Here is a 27,394-nt window from a genome sequence, read left to right on the forward strand (position 1 = left end):
CAAGGAAGCAGAGGATAAGCGTACAGGAGGACACTTATAGAGGAGACCTGAACTCCACGATTGGGCAAAGGCATCCAAGGCTGGTTCTCTGAGCTTCCTGCACAGGGAGTAGAAGCGATTCACTTTGTGGCTCTGAGGGGAGGCGAAGAGATCCACATAGTGTAGACCCTACCTGTGGAAGATCTCGTCTGCCACGGAGTGGTTGAGAGACCACTCATGGGGATGGAACGTCCAAGCTTAGGTGGTCCAGCAACACATTCTCCGTCCATGCCAGGTATACTGCTCATAGGAACATTTCCCTTTAAAGGGCCCAGGCTCAGATCTGCGCGGCCTCCTGGCAGATCAGATAGGAGCCTGTGCCCCCCCTGCTTGTTTTCCTACTACATGGCCACTTGTTTGTTCGTCTGTATCAGGATAACCCTGCGGGACAGGTGGTATGGGAATGCATACAGGGCATACCTTATCACCCAGAGCTCCAGGAAATTTATCTGGCATCTCGCCTCGGGCCTTGACCACACACCCTGCGTACGGAGGCCGTCCACATGTGCACCCCAGCTGATGTTGGTGACATCGGTGGTAAGGATCACCTGAGCAGGAGGTGCCTGAAAAGGAAGGCCCTTTTCCAGATTGGCTTCTTGTTCCCACTACGCGAGGGAGTCCTTGCGCGGCCTGGTTATCTGGTCCAATGCGGAGAGGTGTGGTATCACTGGGAATGCAAAGTCCACTGTGTCACCCTCATGGCCAGGGTGGCCCAGCAGCTCAGCAGCCGCAAAAGCAGGCAGACAGAGGCCATTTGTTTGTGGAGAATGGACCTAGCTAGCCTCGCCAGAGTTGACGCACGATCGCTGGAGAAGAATGCCAAGGCCACTGTGGTGTCCAGATATGCCCCAATAAAGCTGAGCTGCTGGGACGGTGTCAACTGAGATTTTGGATAATTGATGAGAAAACCCAGCGACTGAGCATCTCGACTGTCAAGTGCAGGGCTCAAAGGGCTCTCTCCCTCAAGGAAATCCTGATGAACCATTCAGCCAAGTATGGGAAACACGTGCACCCCCTTACGGCGCAGATTTGCCTCCACCACCGCCAAGCCTCTGGCCTACCACGAAGCGCAGAAATTTCTGATGAGACGAAAATATGGCGATGTGTGTATAGGCATCCTTCAAATCGAGAGAGCAGAGCCAATCGCCCTGATGAAGAAGGGGAATCAAGGTGCCTAATGAAACCATCTTGAACCGTTTTCACCTCAGGAATCTGTTTAAGGCTTGGAGGTCAAGGATGGGCCGGTGGCTGCCTATTCACTTTGGAATGAGAAAGTATCTGGTGTAGAACCACCTGCCCTGCTGGGGCCGGGGAACCAGCTCAATGACCTTGGCCCGAAACAGGGCCGAGAGTTCCAACTCGAGGGCCGTTGCATGTTCCACAGAGCCCCACCCCGGTGAGGGAGGGGAGTCCAGTGAAACGCTGAGAAGATTCAGGTAGTACCCTGTTTCACAACGGTTAACACCCAGCAGTCGGTTGTGATGGGAGTCCAGCTGTCTGCAGACAGACATAGCCGGCCCTCAACTGGTGGCTCAGGATCCCTGGACACTGGAATCAGGCTGCTGCTCTCTGTGCCAGTCAAAAACCCCACCGCTGGCGTGGATGGCCATTAGGGGCAGCCTGGGATGCCCTAGCCTGAGGGGCAGGAGGATAGTATCTCCGCTGCCTATACAAGAGTTTCCTCGGGTCCCGACGGGTGGCCGAAGAAGGGTCAGAGGTGCTGGCAGATAGATGTTGCAGGGTTTAGAGGAGGTCCTTTAGTTGGGCCACCGCATCCTGGACCTTGTCGCCGAACAGGTTTTCACCTATGCAAGGTGGGTCGGCCCACGCCGGGCACTTATACCAGCAGCCGACACCCTTGCCACCATCTCAAAGACATCATAGGCTGCCTGTGCTTCATGCTTGCTGACCTCGAAGCCCTTCTGCACTATGGATTCCAACCATTCCTAGAACTGTTGTGGGAGACCTTCAGCAAGCTCTTGGACCTGCTTCCAGAGGTTGCGGTTGTACTGATTAGTGTACAACTGATATGCCACTATACAGGCAATGAGCATCGCCCCCTGGAAGACTCTGCGGCCCAGGGCATCCAGGGCCCTGTGGTCTTTTCGCAGGGGGGGGGGGGGGGGAGGGGGCACGAAGAGTGGGTGCAGGGTTCCTTAGCCTTTTTCAAAGCTGACTCCACTACGACAGACTGATGCGGGAATTGGCTCTTTTGGAATCCCGCTGCACTAAATAAATGGCATCCATCTTCCAGTTGACTGAGGCGACGGAGACTGGGTGCTCCCATAGCCGGTGGAGGAGCTCAAGGAGGACTTCATGCACCGGGACAGCCACCACCTTCTATGGCACATCGACAATTGGTAGCAGGCATCCCCTTCAATTAGCAACTGAAAAGGTATAGCCTCCGCCATCGCCCGAACAAAGCCGGCGAAGGACAAATCCTCCGGGGGCTAACCCTCGGATAGGAGGTCATCCGAGGCCTCAGAGGAAACCTCAGATGAAACATCACCCCAGGGATTGTAAGCAGCCTCCTCCTCACTAGCGACCCCATGGGGTCAGGTAAGAGGCTAAGCCCTGGGCCTCGAGGTACCGGCATTTTGGGAAGTTTCGGCGCCGAAGGCCACGCACACAGGCATCTAGGGCACTGGGGGCATCGAGGGCCTCAGCGGCTCCGGAACACACAACACCCCAGGAATGGGGCTCGGGGAGAAAAGGCACTGCCTTCTGTGGCAGGCACGGAGCCACATCCTCCTCCTCCAAGGATCCTGGAATCTGGATGGTATCGGAGGGTGGGAACTGGATGCAGACAGGACCCCGAAGGACTCCCGGGCACCAGCTGCGTCAGCAAGACTCCAAGCAGTACATCCAGCTGCTCCAGCAGGGGCGCCAGCATCGAGGGTGCTAGTTCCAGTGTCCACATGAGGGTCTGCGCCAGTAGTTGCTCGAGGTCATGGAGGGCACGGAGCACTGCCTGCTGCACGACGTGGTCCAACTCTTCGTGAAATTCAGGCCGATGAAGGAGGAGAAGGACGGGGCGTAACCAAAGCCTCCACGGAGGCTCGGTACCCAGCACCAAAATAGGTGGAAAACACCCCTGGGCTCCCGAGTTTGGAGGAGGATCGGGCGCCTCCTCGCCCCAGGGCCGCTTCAAAGGGGGCTCAAGTGATGACCGTTGGGGCCAGTGTCTGTGCTTCACTCGGTGCTCGGCCCAGTCCTTCTCTGGTGCAGAGGTAGATGACCCCGAGGTCTTGGACTGGCCCAACTCGAGGGGCAATCCCCCGTGTACTTATCTTCATGGCGGGACACCGAAGGCAACGGGCCAGGTTCACCATGGTCACCCTAGTCCAATGTCTCAGGAACTAGTCGATGGAGCCGACTGCCGGGGACCAAACATCTTATCCAGCAGGAGCACCAGCCCTTGGGTGTCATCTGGGCACAACTGGGGCACCGACGAACATCATGGGAAGGCCCCAGGCAGAGGACGCAGATGTCATGTGGGTCTATGATGGACATAGTCCGCGGACACTGGGGGCACATCTGAAAGCCAGTCGCCATCGAAAAAAGTCTGCATGCAGTCGGTGGCCAGTGGCCACCGAAGGGAAGACACTCGGGAACCAACCACAATGCCGCGAAAAATTGTCTTACCAACGCCGGAGGAAAAGACTCGCGAAAGGGGACCTCGGAGCAGGGAAGAACCGGTGAAAAAGAACACTTACTTCCTTTAAGAAAAACTGAAGAACTCCAAAGCCGGTCACTGCATTCTCTCAAAAGGTTCAAATATAATGTATACTAAAAGCTTTATGCAAAACATATGATTTGGTTAATAGAAATTGTAATGTCAGATGTTTCTTCTCCCTTGGAAGCAAATATAAGTAAAGAACGGTGTCTTATGATACATCAGTAAGTCACTTGAGTTCTTTCATGCTTTTTTGGTATGCTAGTATGACCCTACAGCATATGCTCTAGCATTATGATAACATGTATAATTACTGGAAGGCAGATTGAGTTTTTTTCTTTATATCACAACTGCACTGAACTTGCAAGACTAAAACAGAATTTGAACTGGTTAACAATATACATGTACATTATGGGGGAAGGGGTTTTTTTAGAGTTTGGAATATATAGGTCCTTCTCATGTCCTAACACCCAGACACAAATATGTTTACATATATAAGGTGACTGCTTCAGCTCTGTTCCAGAGAAGCCTGAACTTTTTTTTTTAAAGTGTTTTTGGAGCAATAGCAAGAAAGTCATGCAAATGCCAAGGCTGCAAATGCCAAGTAGCCTAGTGGGTACAGTAGCATACTTAGAACTAAGCCAGCGTTCTAATCCCACTCAAGCTCCTTATGATCTTGGGCAAGTTACTTCACCCGCCATTAACTCAGATACAAGTAATTCCTTTCAGACAGGAACATACCTACCATACCTGAATGTAACTTGCCTTGAGCTACCAATGAAAAGGCATGACCTAAATGTAAATAAAATGCAAAAACTGATTTTTTTCTGACTTTTCAAACAGGTACAAATTAATTTTACAGAAAGGTCTTCGGTTTTCAGCTATTTTATTTCATTGCAACTTGCAGTAGACAATATTTAAAATGGGGGTGGGGGAGGAAATAAAACCAAATGTCACATTTAAAACTGACAATATTCATCACCTTATTATTCCTTCAATATCCAGAAAAATACTCACATAAATGAGAAAGCGATACCATTCATATCCCTTAAAACAGTGCCAAGTTACATAACTGACATTTCCCACTCCATCTCCAAAAATGCATTTTATTTTATTTTTATATATAGGGAGGCTGCTCTAGTACTTGACATTTTTCTAATGAGAAAGCAAAAATGTTAGATGTATAAGTTCTGCTTTTCAGTTCTATAAGCAAACTGGTACATGAGCCAAAATCAAAATGTACAGCCTGCAAAATTAAGACACTATTAGATAAGTACAATATCCAGAACCAGACTTTCAAAACATTATAGAATAACAAATACATTCAGAAAAGTAGTGTTTGCATTAAAGTACAGTAGAAAATATACAACAGTCTACAAAGCAAGCTAGTACATAGGTCCCTTGTGTTATCACTACTGCAATACACATTACCATATAGTTTGTTTTTAGGAGGGGGTATTTTCCTACTTGTTTTTAGTACTTTCATGCATAAGTTTTTCCTTTCCATTACCATAACTGTGATAGGAAGTAATATGCAAAATTGCTGATTTTTATGAATAAAACTGGGTACGTTTTCTATAGTTCACCAGTAGCTACAATGAATAAAAGTTAGTTTACTCCCTTATGACTAAATTAAGGCATATGCAACACAAGGAGTAAAAAATCTGCACCATTATACATACTATTTAGCTATTTTTGTATCTTACTATACCATCATAATTGCCATGCACAAATGTGTATGCATTGAGTTTTATTTCTGACAAGTACCCTCTCCCTGGCCAAGATATCCATCCACAGATCTTGGATAAGCAATTCAGCACAGCCTGCCTTGATTTCCGCAGCAGTGGAACACACATTACCTGTTGAAGAAAAAAAAAAAAAAAAAAAAAGATGGAGCTATCTGTTTAGAGATCACAACCAACTGGGCAAGGGAAGAAAAAATTACTGAAAAGGTGTTTTTTAGGTAGCAGTTTTCAAAAGGATAGACTTTTATTTATTTATTTTATTTAAACGGTTTTATATACCGACAACCGTTTGCACATCGTGTCGGTTTACATGTAACTTACAACCAATGTATATATAGGCATTGCCTTTACAAAGAACAGAAAACAATAGAACACAGTAACAGAGCAAAAACTAGATAAATTAGAGAGGAGGGATTCAACTAGGAGAGACATAGGTGGGGGCAGGGAAGGAGTAAAACAATGACACAAAGGGAAAGGTTATGTACAGAGCTTAGCAAAACATTCGTTATATACACTCGTTATATACGAGGTTATATACAAGGTTATATAACATTCGATATATACATGGTTAAGTGATGCATTTGTATTTATTGCTGGTTCTTGATTAGGGGAGAGAAGACGGGAGAGGAGGGCTAGAGGGGGCAAGTGTTAGATGTGGGTCCTGGAGGGGGAGGGTTAGTAAGTGATGATGAAGGGGGATAGGCTTGGAGGAAGAGCCAGGTTTAAGTTTCTTTTTGAAATTGGGTGTGGAGGTTTCGGTGCGTAGGTCAAGAGGCATGGAGTTCCAGAGGGTGGGGCCGGCGAGGGAAAGGGCTCTGTTGGTTGTGGAAATAAGTCTAGTAGATTTTATGGAGTGAGAAATTAGAGTTCCACGGAGGGAGGAACGAGTACTCTTGTGGAGGTGCGAGGGAGGAATGGTGGGTTTAACCAGTTGTAATGTTCATTGGTAATGCTTTTGTGAATGAGAGTTAGGGTTTTGTAAATAATTCGTGAGTGAATGGGAAGCCAGTGGAGATCAATGAGGGTGGGAGTGATGTTGTCTTTCTTATTGACATTAGTGAGGATGCGTGCAGTAGCGTTCTGAAGGAGTTGTAAAGGTTTGATGTAGGTAGCAGGGAGGCCAAGGAGGAGAGCGTTGCAGTAGTCTATCTTCAAAAAAATTATAGATTGGAGTACAGTACGGAAATCAGAGAAATAGAGAAGGGGTTTGAGTTTTTTGAGGGTTTGTAATTTGAAATAGCAGCTGCTGAGAATAGATTTGATGTAAGGTTTGAAGGTGAGTTGGTTATCGAGTATAACACCCAGGTTTCGTGTGTCAGAGGGAAAAGTGGTAGAGGAGAGGGTAGAGGGTACTGGTATTGACGAATGTTTGGAGGAGATGAGAAGGAGTTCAGTTTTTTGGGGATTGAGAGATAAGTGCATGTCAGTGAGGAGCTGGTTGATGAAGGCAAGAATAGTGTCCCAGTTTTGGAGTGCGGTGAGAATGGAATTTGTGAAGGGGATGAGGATTTGCACATCATCTGCATAGATGAAGTGTGTAACACCAAGGTTGGAGAGGAGGTTGGTGAGAGGGAGCATATAAATGTTAAATAGGGTGGAAGAGAGGGAGGATCCTTGGGGGACACCACAGTCGAGATTAACAGGTGAAGATTCAAAATTGTCAGTGAGGACTGTGTAGCTACGGTTTTGGAGGTAAGACTTGATCCATGAAAGAGCAGTGCCGGAGATTCCTATGCTGATGAGAGTGTTGATAAGGATGTTATGATTGACGGTATCAAAAGCGGCAGAAATATCAAGCATAGCAATGAGATAGGAGTTGCCAGCGTCCATTCCTTTGATAATGGTATCTGTTAGGGAGAGGAGTAGGGTTTCCGTACTGAGATGTTTTCGGAAACCATATTGTGTTGGTAGGAGTATGTTGGATTGTTCGAGGTGGTCAGAGAGGCGGGAGTTTACTAGTTTCTCAAGGACTTTGGAAAGGAAAGGGAGATTGGAGATGGGACGGAGGTTAGATAGGTTGGAGGGATCAAGGGAGGTTTTTTTTAGGATGGGCTTGACCACAGCTTGTTTTAGGGAGTAGGGGACCAAGCCTTGTTCGAGGGAACAGTTCACAATTTTGGAGAGTGAGGTGGCTATGGTTTTAGGAATGGTGAGTAGAAGTTTGGTGGGAATGGTTTCAGAGGGATGGGAAGAAGGTCTCATCTTTTTTAAGATGTTCTCTATTTCCAGAGTTGAGGAAGGTTCAAACGATGAGAGGATGGTGGGTGTGTGTGGGGTGGGGTGGGGAGGGGAGGGTTATATTGTTGGTATTGGGGGTGAATTTAGCAGTGATGTTGGAGATTTTATTCTTAAAGAATAGAGCAATTTCATTGCATCGAGATTGTGTGGAGGGAACCTGAGGTAACGTCACATTGGGTTTGGTAAGATTTGAGATCAAGGTAAATAGGGCCTTAGGGTTAAATTGGAGGTGGTGAATTTTCTTGGCATAGTATTCTTTTTTAGTTTTTTGAATAGCGTTTCTATATGCATGCATAAGTTGGTAGTAGATGGTTTTAGTGGCAGGAGTGGGGTGTTTACGCCATCGTCTTTCAGCTGCTCTAAGTTGGATTTTTTGGGTTTTGAGTACGTGGGTGTACCAAGGTTTTTTAATTGATTTGGTTTGTGTGACAGTTTTTTGGGTGATTGGACATAAGTTGTTAGCAATATTCAGGGTAGTCTCTGCCCAGGAAGATATAGCACTGTCAGCTGTCTCTAGGTCAAGGTGATTGGGAATGTTGGAGCAGGCCGTTGCAAGAGTGTCTAAGGGGCAGGTCTTGTGGAAATGGAAAGATTTAGGCTGAGAAGAAGAGGAGGGGGGTGGGATTTGTAGAGCAAGGGTTGTATTGATGATGGAGTGGTCAGACCACGGGACAGGGAGGCATGTGGGGGAGTGGATGGTATTGATGAGTGAGTTGGTGAAAATAAGGTCAAGGGTATGACCGGCTTTGTGGGTCGGGGAGTGAATAATTTGTGTGAAACCCATCGCGTCTAATGAAGAGATGAATACTTCGCATGGCGGGGATTGTGGTTTGGAATCAACATGAAGATTAAAATCGCCAAGGAGAATTGTAGGGATATCGGGAGAGAGTGAGATAGTGAGAAATTCGATGAGAGGGGCGGGGTCTTTTTCTAGTAGACCGGGGGGGTGTAGATAAGGCAGATTTGTAGGGATTTCGATTTGAAAAGGCCTACTTCGTATTGGTTGGGAATATTGCAGATTTGTGGGGTGAGTTTGAATTCTTTCTTGGCTATCAGGAGTAAGCCTCCTCCTCTTTTCTTTTTGCGGGGGATAGAGAAAATGTCATAGGTTTCAGAAGGCAGTTGGTTGATGAGTGGGGTGTCACAAGGTTTAAACCAAGTTTCAGTTACCGCAAAGATTTCTGGTTTGGAGTCAGTTAAAATATCATGGAGAAGGTGTGTTTTTTGTTTCAAGGATTGGGCGTTAATGAGGAGAAGAGAAATGAGTGACAGGGTAAGGACTTGCGTGGAGGGAGATATGGGGATGGGGGTCAGGCGCCTTTTTTGAGCGTTGTGGGGGCTGGAGGGGGGGAAGGATAGTTTTGAAGGGTGTCTGTTTAGGTAATTGGTGGGACAGAAGCAGGAGTGCGGAGGCATTGTGGAGTGGAGGGCCAGCAGAGGTATAATGGGGAGAAAAACAAATCATGAGATGCAGACACAGTTAAGTAGATATACAGAACAAATCATGAGATGCAGATACAATTAAGTGGATATACAGCGTGTTGCAAGGATTATCTGGAAGTGGGCAGAGTTTTAACGGGCGGTCTGTGGCCTGCCTTTCGTCGACGCGGTCCTCATAGGGCGGTTCCTTGTCTCGGGTGCGGCGGCTCCTAACCCCGATGGGTTTACGCCGGCCGCGTGGAGCTTTGGAGGAGCTCGGAGGTAGACGGGATCGGCGAACGGAGCAGAAGGCAGGTATAGGGAGGCAGACGGGAGGCTTGAAGGAGGCGCACGAAGGGGCGCACAAAGGGGCAGGCCCCTTTGTCGCATGGCGCAGAGAGAGGCTGGGCTTTGAAGCCCTGGAAGAGGATCCTGATTGGCTGCTCAGGCCAGTCCCTGGATTCGTCGGCTCTTTCGTTGAGGGGCGGAGGACAGCGGATGGACAGTGGACGGCTGCGGGCAAGCACCGGAGGGAGCCTCGTGGGCGGCCGAGCGGACCCGCTGGGGTAAGTGACCCCGGTGGGTTCCTTGCGCCGATCGCGCAGGCCTGCACGCTCTCCGGGTCAGCTGGACGACCCGGAGACTTTTGAAACTAGCCAGGGGGCTTATGCAAAGAGAAGCACATACTTTTCTCTCCACTCGTGGTAGGCGTTCCAGGGAAGGAAGATGGGGCAGAGAAAGCAAATGTTGCTTACCTGATGTAACAGGTGTTCTCACAGGACAGCAGGATGTTAGTCCTCACAAATGGGTGACATCGAGGATGGAGCCCACCACGGAAAACTTCTGTCAAAGTTTAAACAGAACTTTGACTGGCCCCTACTGGGCATGCCCAGCAAGGCACTGACCCTGCAGCCAGCAGGGGTCTCCCTTCAGTCTGATGTTCAAAGCTACAGGCAGTGCCTAGAAAGTAAAAACAAAACAAACCCAACACCGCGGGGTGGCGGGCGGGTTTCGTGAGGACTAACATCCTGCTGTCCTGTGAGAACACCTGTTACATCAGGTAAGCAACATTTGCTTTCTCACAGGACAAGCAGGATGGTTGTCCTCACAAATGGGTGAGTACCGAGCTGAGGATGTCCTGACTTGCACCAAATGCACCCAACGACGTGCAACAGGCACTACAACTGGGGTGGAATTTGGTAAAGGGCATCCGCACCCTACCGGGAAGGTGGAAAGGTGTTGGTACATCACGTTGGAAAAAGGTTACGCAAGACAGATTGGCCGAAGATGGAGTCCTGTCTTCCAGCTTTGTCCAAACAATAGTGGGCTGCAAAGGTATGGAGAGAACTCCAGGTTGCAGCCTTGCAGATGTCAGGAAGCGGCACCGATCGAAGGTGTGCCACTGACGTAGCCATGGCCCTCACAGAGTGTGCTTTGACACGGTCTTGAAAAGGGATGCCCGCTTGCTCATAGCAGAAAGCAATGCAGTCCGCCAACCAGGAGGAAAGAGCCTGCTTACCCACAGGTTGTCCTAACTTGTTAGGATGGAAAGAGACGAATAATTGAGTGCTCTTCCTGTGAGAAACTGTACGGTCTAGGTAAAAGGCTAGAGCTCGTTTACAGTCTAGGGTATGCAGGGTCTGTTCTCCAGAGTTGGAGTGGGGCCTGGGAAAAAAGATAGGTAGTATGATGGATTGATTGATATGAAACTCAGAAACTACCTTAGGTAAAAATTTAGGGTGAGTGCGGAGTACCGCCCGGTCCTGCAGGAGTTTAGTGTAAGGCGGATAGGTAACTAGGGCCTGTAATTCACTAACCCTGCGAGCTGAAGTGATAGCCAAAAGGAATAACACTTTCCATGTGAGATACTTTAACTCACAGGAGTGCAGAGGTTCGAAAGGAGGTTTCGTTAGACGACCAAGAACCAGATTAAGGTCCCAGGATGGGGCCGGAGGCCGTAAGGGTGGCTTCAGATGGAGCAAGCCTTTAAGAAAACGTGTTACTAGGGGTTGTACTGAAATAGGGACACCCTGTACACCTTTATGGAAGGCGGCTACCGCACTGACATGCATCCTAATGGAAGAGGTTTTAAGACCTGATTCAGAGAGATGCCATAAATAGTCCAAGAATTTGGAAATTGGACAGGAAAGGGGATCAAGGGACTGAGAAGTGCACCATGATGTGTACCTTTTCCATTTGTATGAGTAAGACTTTCTTGTGGAAGGCTTTCGTGAAGCTATCAGGACTCGAGAAACGGAATCTGAAAGGTTGAAAGGCTGAAGGACTAACCTTTCAACATCCATGCCGTCAGGGACAAGGCTTGGAGGTTGGGATGGAGGAGGCATCCGTCGTTTTGAGTGAGCAGATGCGGGTCCTTTCCCAGAGGAATGTGCCTGCGGATGGAGAGATCCTGGAGTATTGGAAACCATACTTGGCGTGGCCAGTAAGGTGCTATCAGGATCATGGTTCCTCCGTCCTGGCGTAGCTTCACGAGAGTCTTTGACACAAGAGGAAGTGGGGGGAATGCGTAGAGCAGACCGGTTGTCCACTTGAGGGAGAATGCATCCCTCGGCCGAGAGTTCTGGCTCCGAATGAGAGAGCAGTAATCGTCCACTTTGTGGTTCTGAGGGGACGCAAAGAGGTCTATGCGGGGAGAACCCCACTTGTGAAACAGAGAGGTCGCTATCAGAGGATCGAGTGACCACTCGTGCGGTCGGAAGACACGGCTCAGCCGGTCTGCCAATACATTGTCTACTCCCGGCAGGTAAGTGGCCCTGAGGTACATAGAGTGGGAGAGGGCTTCCGCCCAGATCTGCGCAGCTTCCTGACACAGAAGGAAGGAGCCTGTGCCTCCCTGCTTGTTTATGTACCACATGGCCACTTGGTTGTCCGTCTGGATTAAGATTATCTGATGAAAGAGATGATCTTTGAAAGTGCGGAGCGCATAGCGGATTGCTCGAAGTTCCAGGAAATTGATCTGGTGTTCGGCTTCCTCGTTGGACCATAACCCTTGGGTTTGAAAATTGTCCACATGGGCCCCCCAACCGATGTGGGAAGCGTCGGTGGTTAGGATAACTTGCGGATCCGGTGGAAGAAAGGGTAAGCCCTGAAGGAGGTTGACCTGAGTCGTCCACCAAGTTAAGGATAGGCGCAGCGCTTGTGTGACTGTGATTATGGAGGACAGAGGCTGAAAAGCTTGAATCCATTGTTGTCGTAGAGTCCATTGTGTTACCCTCATGGCTAGTCTGGTCATGGGAGTGACTTGAACCGAGGATGCCATGTGTCCTAGGAGAACTAGGAATTGGCGAGCTGTGGCAGTGTCTTGAGACTGGAGCTGGTGAGCTAGGGACATGAGAGTTTGGACCCGTTGTAGCGGAAGGTAGGCCTTTGCCTGTAAGGTGTCCAAGTCTGCCCCAATGAAAGATAAGGTTTGAGATGGGACGAAGCAAGATTTCTCGTAATTGACAAGAAACCCTAAGGAAAGGAGTGTGTTGATTGTCAATTGTAGGGAGGACCGGGCAATCTGAGGGGTGGAGGCCCTGATCAGCCAGTCGTCCAGATAGGGGTATACGTGGACACCTTCCTTCCTGAGGAATGCTGCTACAACTACGAGGCATTTGGTGAAGACCCGTGGAGCAGATGCCAGACCGAAAGGCAGTACTCGGTATTGATAATGGTCGCGGCCTACGAGAAACCGCAGATATTTGCGATGGGATTGTGTTATCGCAATATGGGTATAAGCTTCCTTGAGGTCGAGGGAGCATAGCCAATCCCCTTTCTGCAGCAGAGGGAGTAACGTGCCCAGGGTTACCATCTTGAATTTTTCTTTTTGAAGGTACTTGTTGAGGGCTCGAAGGTCTAAAATTGGACGTAGCCCTCCTGATTTCTTTGGAATTAGGAAGTATCTGGAATAGAATCCCTTGCCTCGTTGAGAGGGAGGAACGGGTTCTATAGCATTTGATTGCAGAAGAAGAGATACTTCCTGTTGTAATTGAGCCAAATGGCTGGATAGACTCCACGCTTGAAGCGGCGGGGAGTCTGCCGGAAGAGTTATGAAATTGAGGTGGTAACCCTGTGCGATAATCGCCAGCACCCACTGGTCTGAGGTAATCCGTATCCAATGCTGTAGAAAGTGGCACAGACGACCCCCTACAGGGATGTGGGGGAGTGGGATATGGCATGTGCTCCGAGTCGGGAAGTCAAAGGCCTGCCGCAGGCCCGGGGGGTGGGGCTACAGCAGGTCTTTGTTTCCGAGGTTGGCGTGGCTGAGGTCTGGTGGAGGATCGAGCCGGACGAGGCCTAGTCGACGGAGGGTAATAACGACGTGGCCGAAAGAATGACTTTTTGGAGTCCTTCTTAGGTGGTGGTTTGGAGGATACCTCAGATGGAACAGACGAAAGTTGTTTCAACGTCTCGTGGTGATCCTTCAATTCCGCCACAATTTGTTGAATCTGTTCTCCGAACAGATTATCCCCTAAGCAGGGTAAATCGGCTAGACGATCCTGAACCTCTGGGCGAAGGTTGGATGATTTTAACCAAGCCCAACGTCTGGCTGAGATGGCAGTAGCTGAGACTTTCGTGGAAGCATCGAAGATATCGTAGGCCGTTCGGATCTCGTGCTTCCCAGCTTCAAATCCTTTGTGAAGGAGGGCTTGAAGCTGTGGCTGGTATTGGTCCGGTAAGGTGTCAGCGTAGTCCTGCATTTGTTTAAGGATAGCTCTGTTGTACTGAGTCATATAAAGTTGGTATGAAGCTATACGAGATATCAACATAGCCCCATGATACACTTTCCTTCCCACACTATCAAGAAATTGGTTGTCCTTGATAGGGGGAGTGGAAGAGTGTGGCTTTAAACGCTTGGCTTTCTTTTGCGCAGACTCAACTACAACAGAGCGATAATCCAGTTGAGACTTCTGAAATCCTGGTGCTGACTGAACGAGGTAGGTTGAGTCAGCTTTTTTATTGACTGGTGACACAGATGAAGGTGATTCCCAGTTTTTCTTTAAAAGATCCAGAAATACTTGGTGAATGGGGATGGAAGCGATGATCTTGGGGGCATCCAGAAATTGGAGCAGCTCCATCATTTGGTGCCTGTCATCGGTCTCAGATTGCAGCTGAAAAGGCACAACTTCTGACATCTCCTTTACAAAATTTATAAAGGAGAGATCTTCAGGAGGAGATCGTTTTCTACTCTCTGTAGGAGATGGTGGGGATGGTAAATCTGTATCTGAAGATGAATCATCACCCCAGGTATCATAAGGATCATGTAAGGTTTGCTGTCCTGAAGGACCTGGTAGAGGATCCAAAGGCATCGATGGAACCGGTGCTGCAAGCGGAACAGTGAACGGCATCGAGGGCTTCGGGGCCACCGATGGAATCGGTGCCGATCTTGGAATCGATGGAGCCGAAGGATAAATCGGTGGAAAGGTATGTGAAGGCACCGATGGAACGACACCGGACGGAGGAATCCGGAACGGTGTTTCTCCTGTCGATGAATGTCCTTCCGGAGATGATGGTGTAGTCGGTGCTAATGAAATCACCGATGGAAGGGCGCGCATAAGTGCCTCCATACGATTTAGTATCGGTGCCAACGCTTCCACTATAGGCTCGGTGGTCGGTTCCATCCTCGGTGGCAGAGTCGGTGCTGAGGTCGGTGCCTGAGGCGGTGCCGGAATCGGTGCCGGAGGCGGTGCCGGTGGAGGCTGGAATCTTCGCATCGCATTCTCGATGGCCTCCTGGACCAGCCGGTCCAGTTCTGCCCGGAGACCAGGGGTAAGCATACCCGGCTCGACGGGAGAGGGAGGCTGAGGCAGGGCCGGAGGGACCACCGTAACCGGTGGGATCACGGCCCCCGCACCCCGGGAGGGTGAGGGTTTCCTCGGTGCCTGCGAACGAGACGTGGACGGTGCCAGGTCCGACCGAGGCTTTTTCTTCGGTGGCTCGGCCTGTTCAGAGGTCGATGGTTGCGGATCCTCGACGGGCCGAGACTTGTGCCGTCGATGGCGATGCTTATCCTTCCGATCTCCTCGGTCATCCGGGGAGGGGACAGGAGTCGACGGCCGAGAAGTCATCGATGGTGGACGGTCACCGGCGGGTTGGCGATGGTGGTGCAACTTCGACGGTGCCGGTTCCGATGACGTCGATGCTATCGATGGCGTTGGGGTGGGTGCATGGAAGAGGAGCCCCATCTTCTCCATCCTGGCCTTGCGACCCTTAGGTGTCATTAAGGCACATTTGGTGCAAGTCAGGACATCATGCTCACTACCCAAACATAAAACACAAACCCTATGGGGGTCAGTGATGGACATAGTCCGGGTACAATCCGGACATCGACGGAACCCCGTCGCCATGGCTTAAGGCCAAATTTAGGCGCGGGCTCAGTAAGTTCCCACAGGCCTCAAGGGCCAAAATCGACGGCCGCCGATTAAAAAAAGGGAAAAAACTTACCGGTTTCCGCGAAAGTGACAAAAATTTGTCGAAGGGAGACCCCTGAGGGGCAAATTTTCTTCGGATAGAAAAATACCGAATTCCTGTCAGGAACGTGGTAAGAGAGCTCCTTTCCCCGCGTGGCAACTGCTGCGCGGAAAAAAGAAGACTGAAGGGAGACCCCTGCTGGCTGCAGGGTCAGTGCCTTGCTGGGCATGCCCAGTAGGGGCCAGTCAAAGTTCTGTTTAAACTTTGACAGAAGTTTTCCGTGGTGGGCTCCATCCTCGATGTCACCCATTTGTGAGGACAACCATCCTGCTTGTCCTGTGAGAAAGCATTTATGCACCAACTTTTGTGTAAATGTGCATACAAAAAGTTACACATGGGAGCAGATGTAATATTCTGTACATATGCATATTGGGATAATCCACAAAGCATTCAATGTGGACTTATGCGCATAAATCAGCTATGAAAATTCTGGCGACAGCCTATGGGTACAAAGTAACCATGGACTTTAGCCCTTCACAGGTTGTTTAAAAATTACCCTCTTAACTAGATGATATGGAACTATGAATCCTAGTATATATATCAAAGGAAATATTTTGCATTAGTCATACATACACAGGATATGATTAGATTTCATTCATTACCATATACATGTTATAATGCAATGTATCTTCAACTTCAACATGCAAATGGAATTGCAGGACAATATAACCAAAATGCACTAAGTTCTCTGTTTAAGCACACTTTACCAAAAAATTCATACAAGTGAAATTTCATAAATATTACAAGTACTAATCATTGTTATAATGCTACTAGACTAATATACATGAGACCCATGTCCATAAAACTGATAATCTATTCAGGACAAATAAGACAGGGAGTTTCATTTACTACGGAAAATGGTTAAGGACATGATTAAGAGAACCAGGGTTAAAATTTTAAAGTAGCTTCAGAAAAGGTGGGTTTTTAGGTTGGATTTGAATAAGTCCAGAGTGTGTATCGAGCACCAATTCAGGAAGTCTATTCTATGAGTGAAGTACTGCAAGGTAGAAAGCATGGAGTCTGGAGTAGGCAATGGAGAACGGTGTAAATAAGCGGAACTTGTTTATTAGTGGAGTTCCCGAAAAGGAGTGTATGGAGAGATAAGAGGAGATGAAATGATGAGCTGCAGAAAGGAGAAATTTCTTACCTGTTAATTTTCTTTCCTTATGTTTTGCTATAACAGTCCCAACAGCAGATGAAAATAGAGAGCACAGCTTTCTCTGTGATATCATCACAGTCAGAAAATTACTCAGTATTCTAAGTACTAAATTGATCTCAAACATTAATAGATAATAAACTAGTGACAAATTTTAGAACCAGACGCTGTCAGAACCACCTTTTCAAAATGGAAGGTAAATATAAACAAAACTTACACATACCATGTAAAATTACTGGGAATAGCAAATGTTGCTTACCTGATGTAACAGGTGTTCTCACAGGACAGCAGGATGTTAGTCCTCACAAATGGGTGACATCGAGGATGGAGCCCTGTACGGAAAACTTTTCTGTCAAAGTTTCAACAAGCTTTGACTGACACTAGCACACTGGGTGCACTGAGCATGCCCAGCCTGCAATTATCCTTGTGAGCCACAGGTGTCTCCCTCAGTCTCGTCTTATAGCTAAAAAGCGCAAGCGAAACTAAAATAAAAGTATACAGACCCAACTCCGCGGGGTGGCGGGCGGGTTTCGTGAGGACTAACATCCTGCTGTCCTGTGAGAACACCTGTTACATCAGGTAAGCAACATTTGCTTTCTCACAGGACAAGCAGGATGGTAGTCCTCACAAATGGGTGAGTACCGAGCTGAGGATGCCCGGGAATGCACCAGATACACCGCAGATGCGCAAAGGCGTAACGACTGAGGTGGAAATGGGAACGGAGGGCATCCGCAACACCATAATGGGTTCGTGGAAGGATGTTGGGTAGTGAATTGAAAAAAGTAAGAGTAGGCGGACTGGCCAAACATGGAGCATGCCGGCTAGTCAAATGTAAGCAATAATAGGCTGCGAAGGTATGGAGAGGACTCCAGGCTGCAACCTGATAAAAAAGTACAAGCAGCAGTAACCAAAGGGAAGCTGTTAAGGCTAAGACGGACACAACAGTATGTGGATACCCACAGTGTTGTAGTGAAATGTCTGCTTGTTGGTAGGAAAGGAAATATAGACCACTTAATCAGAAGGATTAGGTCTGTGTGGCCACTGGAAGTAGCAGCTTGACCCTTGCATGAAGGAAAGAGTCAAGTGGAATTCACATGGAATGCAGTGCAATGTAGATAGAATGTAAGCGGAGCATTACTGTCCAGGAATGTGGAAAACCCACTCTCTCCCTAGGGCGAGAGAGAGAGGTTAGGAAAAATTAATAGAGTATTTCCTGAGGAAAGGAGATACAACATCTACCTGAAAAGGATAGAAAGTTGAATGCGTAGAACTACTCAGTGGCAGAGGAACGGAGTCAGGTGAGTATGGAAAGAGTGCATAACTCACGGACCCTGCTGGCAGGAATGACATTAAGAGGGAAAGAAGTTCCCTTGCCAAACTGTGGAAGAGAGGAATGGAAAGGCTCAAACGTAGAATGTATGAGACTTATAAGGAGAATATATATGTTCATTCCGTGATTAGAGAAATAGAGGCGGCTTGATCAGTGGATAATCCATGGTAAGCCGACTCAGAGAGGATTACCGAAAACGGGAACCCAACTCCCAAAACGATACACCTCCTAAGAGAAAGGTGTATCTATGTGGAGGATGTCTGGAGAACAGAATCCGAGGTAAAGCCTGCCATATTAAACGGCAAGATTTATGTTTAGAAGGTTTTGTGACGCTACCAGAACCTAAGAACATCAGTAAGTCTATGATTTGGGACTGACTGGTGAGAGAATAAAAGGTTACTGATATGATGGATTGAGAAGTATGGGAAAGCATACTGATCTCAGTCAGGGAGTGGGGAAAAGAATACTGAACCCCATCCCAGTTCAACATTAGAAGAATGCTGGCTACGAGAGGCAGCAGAAGAGATATATTGAAGAGGCCTTTGATGGAAGAAAAGGCATCTAAGGGAACGCATAGGAAACATGTGCAGGGAGCAGAACCTGTGCATCGTATGGAATGATGCAGACGCCGAGGAAAGTTTAGTTAAACTCAGCGTTAAAAGATTTGCCCTGTACACATGTAATTGAGACCATTCGAGAGGATAGAACCTACGTGGAGAAGGTCTGATAGAGCGTTCATTAAATCTCTTAGATATGTGGCCCAAGGACGCATGAAGTGAACAAGGGCCAAGGGTAGAGCTGCGCAGCTGTCTAGCAGAGCAGCTAAGAGGTAATGCGTGCTTATGAGTTGGAAAGCACATTGTCCCTATGCTGTCTGTCTGTATGCACAAAGAATTGTTGCAAAAGCAGTATTGGAAGGCATAAGGGCATAACTCATGGGTGCAACGTCCAGGAAGTTTATGAGAAACTATGCTGGAGTGCAATAGATGCATAATGGGTTGACAGCTTTCAGGAGAAACTTTATAACCCTAAGGAATTGCGAGCATGAGTCGAAGGAGACTAGGTCCTAGTTCGAACTGGGATAAGAATCAGGGACGAAAGCAATGAAACCACTTAGGTCCATTGAGTATAGAATGTCACTGAATATAACCCATAGCAGTTTTGAATTATGAGAAAAATGCATAGTGGGAAGAAACCCCATAGCCCAACCATGAAAAGTTGAAAGGCTGAGGTTATGGAAAATATGCGCAGGGACATATAACAATGTATCAGAATGTCTGTGCGCATGCTGGACAAGAGGGTCTTAAGACTGTGGTGTCCAGAAGTGTTACAGAAGGGATTATGGCAGTGACAGTAATCCCAGTTAGTAAATGTATAGTGAGTCCTGAAAAAAGTGAGAGCTCCTTGCATGTACTGAAAGTGGTTAGCAGTAGTCTATGCAAGGAAAGTGAATGATGTTACACTCCGCAGAGAAAACAGCATTCACCAACAATGATGCAAGAGACAGTTCACTTACCGAAGCTGGTGCCGGCGGCAGAGCTTGGGGTTGTAATGTTGACTCACCATAAAGCACATAGAAACATTAAAATAATGTACTTACTGCAGTATGGAGTGATGGTAACCAAAGATACCATTGTACCTGTGACGTCTAAAGAAAGTTGGATTTTCTTAGGTCCAGGATGTGCGGAGAGTAACTATTTTCTGTTAAAGGAAAGAATAGTGCAATTAAAACTCCCCAACCCCCCTCCCTTCTCCCCTCTGCACTTCGTAGCGCCTGGGGGAGTGTACCGGGACTTTGGTACAAGGTGGGGTGGCCGCTCTGATATCTGACCAGATGGGAGACCAGGAGGTGTCCCAATGGAGGATATCATGTAGGCTCCTGCAGGTGTGTGAGCGGTAAGTGGTACCCGCATTTCTGTATGCTGTACAAGGAGACACTGAGACCTGTGGCCAGGCCTCAAGGTGGACTTGTACATGGGGCAATGGTTGCTGAATCTCATGTTTAGCAGATCAGCCAATGCAGCTGGACCTTGGTTGGGAGGGAACCAAGAGTCAGAGCATTGGTCGGCACAGGGACTTGTTACTGACAAGAGAAGAAGCCCTGCTGCAATCCCAAGAAGATAGAGGGGTTCTCCTGATATTGTGGCTAACATAGCTAACATAGCGATATGTGACACTAATACAGTTCTAAAAGGCACATGACCCAGAACTTTTCGAACCACGGTCCGAATGGGAGAACACAACTCTATGGGAATGCCACCGAAGCGGGTACTTACCATCCGACGTGGATCGCCGCAAGACGAGCCGGTGAAGATTGTTGACTCCGACGGTCTCCGGAGTCCTCGAGGGTAAGGCCGGGGACGTAAACGTCCATCTCGCTCTGAAACCCGGTATGGTGGCACAGGTACAGAGGAGACAGGCCAGGCGTGAGTGGCGTTTAGACTGCTAAGTGTAACAGATGGCCATAGTCCCACACCACTTGACGGTGGGGCACGCCAGGAACAGAGGAGCCCTAACGGAACTCATGTTCCCTTCCCTCGTCACAGCGGCTCGATGTGTCGTGACGCCAATGCAGAAGCTGTCGGACCTGGATCCGGAAGTTCTGGATCACCAAGGACTGCCAAAACTGTAGGAACAGTGCTGATGGCAGTGGTGATGTCGCTCTGCCCGAGAGTTGTCCAGCCTGGAGAAGGATGGCACCGATGTGCTGGATGGCGTCAGCGGCGGACGATCACGATGTCGGCGATGATGGGTGCCACGGTGCTCGGCCCGGTCTTTCCCCAGCGCCGAGATGGAAGCCCTCGTCGTCCTGGAAGGCGATCGATGACGAACTGTCAGCACGCCTGCTCTGCTCCTGACACAATGGAGTGTCTTAAGCTAATACGGGGCTTAAAAAAAGAACCCAAAGCGTGGAGCAATGTGAGGAGGCGAGGGTATTATGTGGCGGTGCTATGTCGGTATTGACGATATTGAAGGCAACCTAAGGGGCTTCGAGGATATCATCAAAATGGGTATGAAAAATCGTCGATGACTGGCCAGGAGAATGATGACAGTGACGGGCACTGACAGCAGTGGCATAGGTATCTTTGAAACGATGTGGAATCGAATAATCGAAAAACATTGCCGTTATTGAAAAAGATACCGGCATCGACTGAGTCGAAGTCGAATCAATAGGGCGTCAAGGACACCGAAGGAAACCGGGGGTGTCGAGGGCATCGATGCATGGAGGCGGGCATTTATGCCGTTTGTGGCATGGCCACGGGCATCAACTATAGGGCCACAGACGTTGACGGTATCGATTTGGACAGACTCAGATTTCCAAGTGTACATGGCATCGGTGCCCCAGACACGTGTGTTGGTGGCATCGATATGGACACGTATGGAATCGATGGCATGGATCTCCCAGTCGATGAATTCCATCCCGGCATCAACGCCAGTCCTGGAATCGGCATGGGCATCGATGCCAGCCATAAGGCTGGCATTGGCATCAACGCCCATCCACGGAATCGAGCCGGCATGGATACCCACCGATGGGACCCACCTGGGCATCGAATTTCACCGATGGGAGCAGCATGGCATCGACTGCCCTCGATGGATGCATTCTAACATAGATGCCCATGGATGAAACACCTGGGCATCGGTGTCCATCGATGCAAAAGGAACCTGGCACCGATGCCATTGCGGACAAGCCATCCGGCACCGATGTCCATCGATGGGGACCATCCGGCACCGATGTCCACCGATGGGGACCATCCGGCATCGATGCCCACCGACGAATCGATGTGGCACCGATGCCCACCGATGGAAAAGGGCTGGACATCGGTGGGGAGGATGGGGCATCGAGGGCATCCCCAAAGGGGGGGGTGGCATCGATGAAGTGACCCTGGGATCGTTAAAAAGTGTCTCGGGCAGCGGGTGGCGGCGACCCGAGTATGCATGGCAATGACTAACAGCGTGTGCGTCAATGGCATGCATCCGGGTAGGGACGGCACCGAGGAAGCCCAAGGAACAAAAACAGTGCGTAGGAGGAAAAAGCCTGGTAGCACTGAAAAGCAAAAAACATGGATAAAGGCATCAGGGCACCGTGGGGGAGGGGCACTGATGACATATAAAAGCCCAGGGCGGTTTAGGAGGGTCCCGGTGTAGCGATAGGGTATCGACTGCGTGAGGGTACCAGGGGAACGAAGGACTTGAAGCTACAGAGGTCCTAAAGTTAAGGAAAAAAATCCCTACCCCACTAGCATAAGCAAGCAGAGTGTCACAGAGATACTCGCAAGCTGTTTAAAGCTAACTGAAAAATGGGGGAAGGGAAGGCTTCAGTCAGTTAACAGCCTTAAGATAGTGACAGAAACCGACCGAAAATAAGAATTAGTACTCAACCGAGCGTCGTAAAAACGTACGCGGAGGGAGACCTGTGCAGGGAAAAGTGTTTTTTGAAGTGAAAAGTTAAGTGTTTCCATGAGGTAATTAGTTAAAAAATCCTCACAGAGCTCCAACCGCTATGCTGACTGCAGAGCGGAAAAAAGAAGACTGAGGGAGACACCTGTGGCTCACAGGGATAATTGCAGGCTGGGCATGCTCAGTGCACCCAGTGTGCCAGTGTCAGTCAAAGCTTGTTGAAACTTTGACAGAAAAGTTTTCCGTACAGGGCTCCATCCTCGATGTCACCCATTTGTGAGGACTACCATCCTGCTTGTCCTGTGAGAAAGGAACTTACCATCCATATGATCTAAAAGAAGCATGCAAGAAGCATGCACACTGCCATACCATGACCCAACTTCCCAGGTGGCTCCTGAACTGGTGTAGCAGGACTAAAGGAAAGGAAATTAACAGGTGAGGAATTTGTCTTTCCCCTTTGCCCTGCTACACCAGTCTAGATTAGTGGGAAATACCGTGTTTCCCCGATAGTAAGACACCCCTGATAGTAAGACGTAGTGGGAATTTTAGGGGGGTCGGCTAATGTAAGACATCCCCCGAAAGTAAGACGTAGTGTTCAAAAAAAAATTATTTTTAAAATACCTGTCGGAGGGCCGCGTGGGTCCAGGCGGCTGGCGGCGGGAGCCGGGTGGTCGCGTGTTAAATCTAGGCCGCGGGCGGGTGGGCGCTTGTTCCCGGGGGGGGGGGGGCGGGTGGACACGCGTTAGTTCGAGACGGCCGGCGGGCGGCGGGTGGTCGCGTGTTAAATCTAGGCCTGGTCGCACAGGCGCGCATTCATTCACTGCCGGTGGGGGCTGCCTCGGCAGCCCCCTCCGGCAGCCCCCACCGGCAGTGAATGAATGCGCGCACAGGCCCACAGCGCCTGTGCGACCCCTGCGATTCGGCGCTGGGGGCTGCCGGTGGGGGGCTGCTTTCGGCGCTCAAGGCAGTCACATGCTGTGACGTCACGAGCATGTGACTGCCTTGAGCGCCGAAAGCAGCCCCCACCGGCAAGCCCCCAGCGCCGAATCGCAGGGGTCGCACAGGCGCTGTGGGCCTGTGCGCGCATTCATTCACTGCCGGTGGGGGCTGCCGGGGCTGCCCCCACCGGCAGTGAATGAATGCGCGCCTGTGCGACCCGGCCTAGATTTAACACGAGACCACCCGCCGCCCTTCTCAAACTAACGCGCGTCCCCCCGCCGCCTGGAACAAGCGCCCACCCGCCCGCGGTCTAGATTTAACACGCGACCACCCGGCTCCCGCCGGCCGCCTGGACCCACGCGGCCCTCCGACAGGTATTTAAAAAATTTTATTTTTTTTTTAACACTACGTCTTACTTTCGGGGGATGTCTTACAGGTTTTTTCCAATATAAGACATACCCCGAAAGTAAGACATAGTGGGACTTTTTGGGGTAAAAAGAAAGTAAGACGCTGTCTTACTTTCGGGGAAACACGGTAATCTGGGAGTGAGGAAATAAGAGCCCACCTTAAGGACATCAACTCTAAAAGCTGTGTCCTCCCTAACCCGAACATCCAAATGGTAATGCTTGACAAAAAAGAGTTGAAAGAAGACCAAGTAGCTGCTTCAGATATGTTCTCTAGTGCAACAGCCACAACTTCAGCCCAGGTAAACGCTTGAAGCCTAGTAGAATGAGCTCAGAAATCAGACAGAACCCAATTAGCCTTGAATATGTACATCGAGGAGATGGTGTTCATAATCTATCTGGCCAAGGAAGCAATGGAAGTTGCCTCAACCTTGCAAGGACCTCCAAACACAAACAAGCTATCTGACCGCCAAAAGGAATTAACTAAATTTCTCAGGAGAACCCTATGGACATCCAAAAATTGCAAAGACCTATACTTATGTCCTGATACTCATTCTTGGAAAAAGCTGGAAGGCAAATAGACAGATTCAGATAAAACAATGAAAACATCTTGAGAAAGAAAGCAAGCACCAGCTAAAGAGTCACCAAATCGGCAGAACACACCAGGAAAGGATCCCTACAGGATAAGACCTGCAGCTCTGAAATATACTTTGCAGATCACAGCCAAAAACACTGCTTTTAGAGACAAATCATTAACAGACACCTGCTTTAGAGGCTCAAAAGGTGGGGGAGACAAGGCCCTGAGAACACTGGTCTTAAGATAAGTTATAGTCTCTTTATCCTCCCAAAAAAGCAAACATGAGGACAGGATGCAAATAAGAGACCTTGCCTCTTACCTCTATTACAGGAAAAATTTTCAACCTGGACCTTCAGTGAATTCAACGCAAACCATTGACCAGACTCACCTAAAGAAAGGCAAAAAAGTTCTCTTATCATAAACATCATTTTCTGTAGATAGCAGGAAGAATTAGCCATAACATGAGGTGACATCATACAGCAGCACCGGACTCATCTCTCCTAGCTAGTTCAGCTTTGAACTCTAGTAAGCATGTTCTAGAGTTCCAGCAGAGAAGTTGCCTAGTGAGCATCCTCAATCAATCCCAGGACATGGATTAAGTATAGCCAATTCATCCTCTCTGTAGAAAACACAGTTTACAGTAAGCAAACTTGTCTTTTCTGTCGATAACCAGGCTGATTTCGCCATAACACATGGGGATCAATTACTATTAAACATTTTAGACCCCATCACTGGAGAGAATACCTAGATAGTAGTGGGATGAAAACAAATGAACAGATGACCATGTGGCAGCTTTGCAAATGTCCTCTAGTGGCACCTCACGAAAGTGAGCAACTGAAAAAGCCATAGCGGGCAATTGAAGAGCCTTGACAGAATCAGATTTGAAGGCCTGCAAAAGTATAACAATGATGAATACAATTCACATTTCAGTTAGACAAGGTACACTTGGCAACCACAACCCCAAGCCTATTGGGGTCATAATAAATAAAAGGACAGTAACTTTAAATGGGCAGGCGTGCCCGTCAAACATCGGAATTTTAAATCTGTGCAAGTGAAAATGGATGATTTAAAATACACCTAGCACACATATGCATGCTCCTAATTTAAAATGGCTATGCGAGGAAACATTCTTTCATAGATTAGAGAGAAGATGGAGGAAGAATAAGTTGGAGGTTAGTAAGGATAAATACAGGTATAAACTGAAATATTATAAAGCTTAGACAAAAATAGCAAGGTCTGCCATACTGGGTCAGACAAAGGGTCCATCAAGCCCAGCATCCTGTATCCAACAGTGTCCAATCCAGGCCATAAGAACCTGTCTAGTAAACAAAAGCTAAGTCTATTCCATGCTACTGTTGCTAGTAATAGCAGTGGCTATTTTCTAAGTCAACTTAATTAATAGCAAGTAATGGATTTCTCCTCCAAGAACTTATCCAATCCTTTTTTAAACACAGCTACACTAACTGCACTAACCACATCCTCTGGCAACAAATTTCAGAGTTTAATTGTGCGTTGAGTGAAAAAGAAATTTCTCAGATTAGTTTTAAATGTGCCACAGGCTAACTTCAGAGTGCCCCCTAGTCTTTCTGTTATCCGAAAGAGTAAATAACTGATTCATATTAACCCGTTATAGACCTCTCATGATTTTAAACACCTTTATCATGTCCCCCCTCAGCCGTCTCTTCTCCAAGCTGAAAAGTCCTAACCTCTTTAGTCTTTCCTCATAGGGGAGCTGTTCCATTCCCTTTATCATTTTGGTTGCCCATATATCTTTTTTGAGATGCGGCGACCAGAATTGTACACAGTATTCAAGTGCGGTCTCACCATGTAGCGATACAGAGGCATTATGACATTTTCCGTTTTATTCACCATTCTCTTTCTAATAATTCCCAACATTCTGTTTGCTTTTTTGACTGCCGCAGGACACTGCACTGATGATTTCAATGTGTCATCCACTATGATTCCTAATATGGAACCTGACATTGTGTAAATATAGCATGGGTTATTTTTCCCTATATGTATCACCTTGCACTTATCCACATTAAATTTCATCTGCCATTTGGATGCCCAATATTCCAGTCTCAGAAGGTCTTCCTGCAATTTATCACAATCTGCTTGTGATTTAACTACTCTGAACAATTTTGTATCATCTGCAAATTTGATTACCTCACTCATCGTATTTCTTTCCAGATCATTTATAAATATATTGAAAAGTAAGAGTCCCAATACAGATCCCTGAGGCACTCCACTGCCCACTCCCTTCCACTGAGAAAATTGTCCATTTAATCCTACTCTGTTTCCTGTCTTTTAGCCAGTTTGTAATCTACGAAAGGACATTGCCACCTATCCCATGACTTTTTACTTTTCCTAGAAATCTCTCATGAGGAACTTTGTCAAACGCCTTCAGAAAATCCAAATGTACTAACATTTACATGTTTATTAATTCCTTCAAAAAAGTGAAGCAGATTTGAGGCAACACTTGCCTTGGGTAAAGCCATGCTGTGTTCCATTAAACCATGTCTTTCTATTTGTTCTCTGATTTTGATATTTAGAACACTTTCCACTACTTTTCCTGGCACTGGGGTCAGACTAACTGGTCTGTAGTTTCCCGGATCGCCACTGGAGCCCTTTTAAATATTGGGGTTACATTAACCACCTTCCAGTCTTCTTGTACAATGGATGATTTTAACGATAGGTTACAAATTTTTACTAATAGGTCTGAAATTTCATTTTTGAGTTCCTTCATAACCCTGGGATGTATACCATCCGGTCCAGGTGATTTACCTTCAATTTGTCAATCAGGCCTACTACATCTGCCAGGTTCACCGTGATTTGGTTCGGTTCATCTGAATCATTACCCATGAAAACCTTCTCTGGAACAGGTATCTCCCCAACATCCTCTTCACCGAAGCAAAGAAATAGTTTAATCTTTCCGCGATGACCTAATCAACCAAAGGAAGCTTTTTATTAGTGAATTCTATGTTAAAAAATAACTATCT

The 27,394-nt window shown here is 48.0% G+C and overlaps 1 protein-coding gene across 3 annotated transcripts in view; it reads right to left on the reverse strand.

Moving 5' to 3' along the window:
* Positions 1-4,591: 4,591 nt before the first annotated feature.
* LOC115088174 (serine/threonine-protein kinase PDIK1L-like) overlaps positions 4,592-27,394 on the reverse strand; it is a 292,604-nt gene continuing 269,801 nt past the window's right edge. For 2 of the 3 annotated variants that reach the window (XR_003855717.1, XM_029596185.1), the window contains one exon: positions 4,592-5,574. The gene's annotated coding sequence lies outside the window, so the exon portion shown is untranslated. Of the gene's footprint in view, positions 5,575-24,714; positions 24,784-27,394 lie in introns of all 3 variants that reach the window. The other variant, XR_003855718.1, reaches the window with a different exon arrangement.

This window comes from Rhinatrema bivittatum, chromosome 3 (assembly GCF_901001135.1).
Source record: "Rhinatrema bivittatum chromosome 3, aRhiBiv1.1, whole genome shotgun sequence".
Classification (NCBI taxonomy): domain Eukaryota; kingdom Metazoa; phylum Chordata; class Amphibia; order Gymnophiona; family Rhinatrematidae; genus Rhinatrema; species Rhinatrema bivittatum.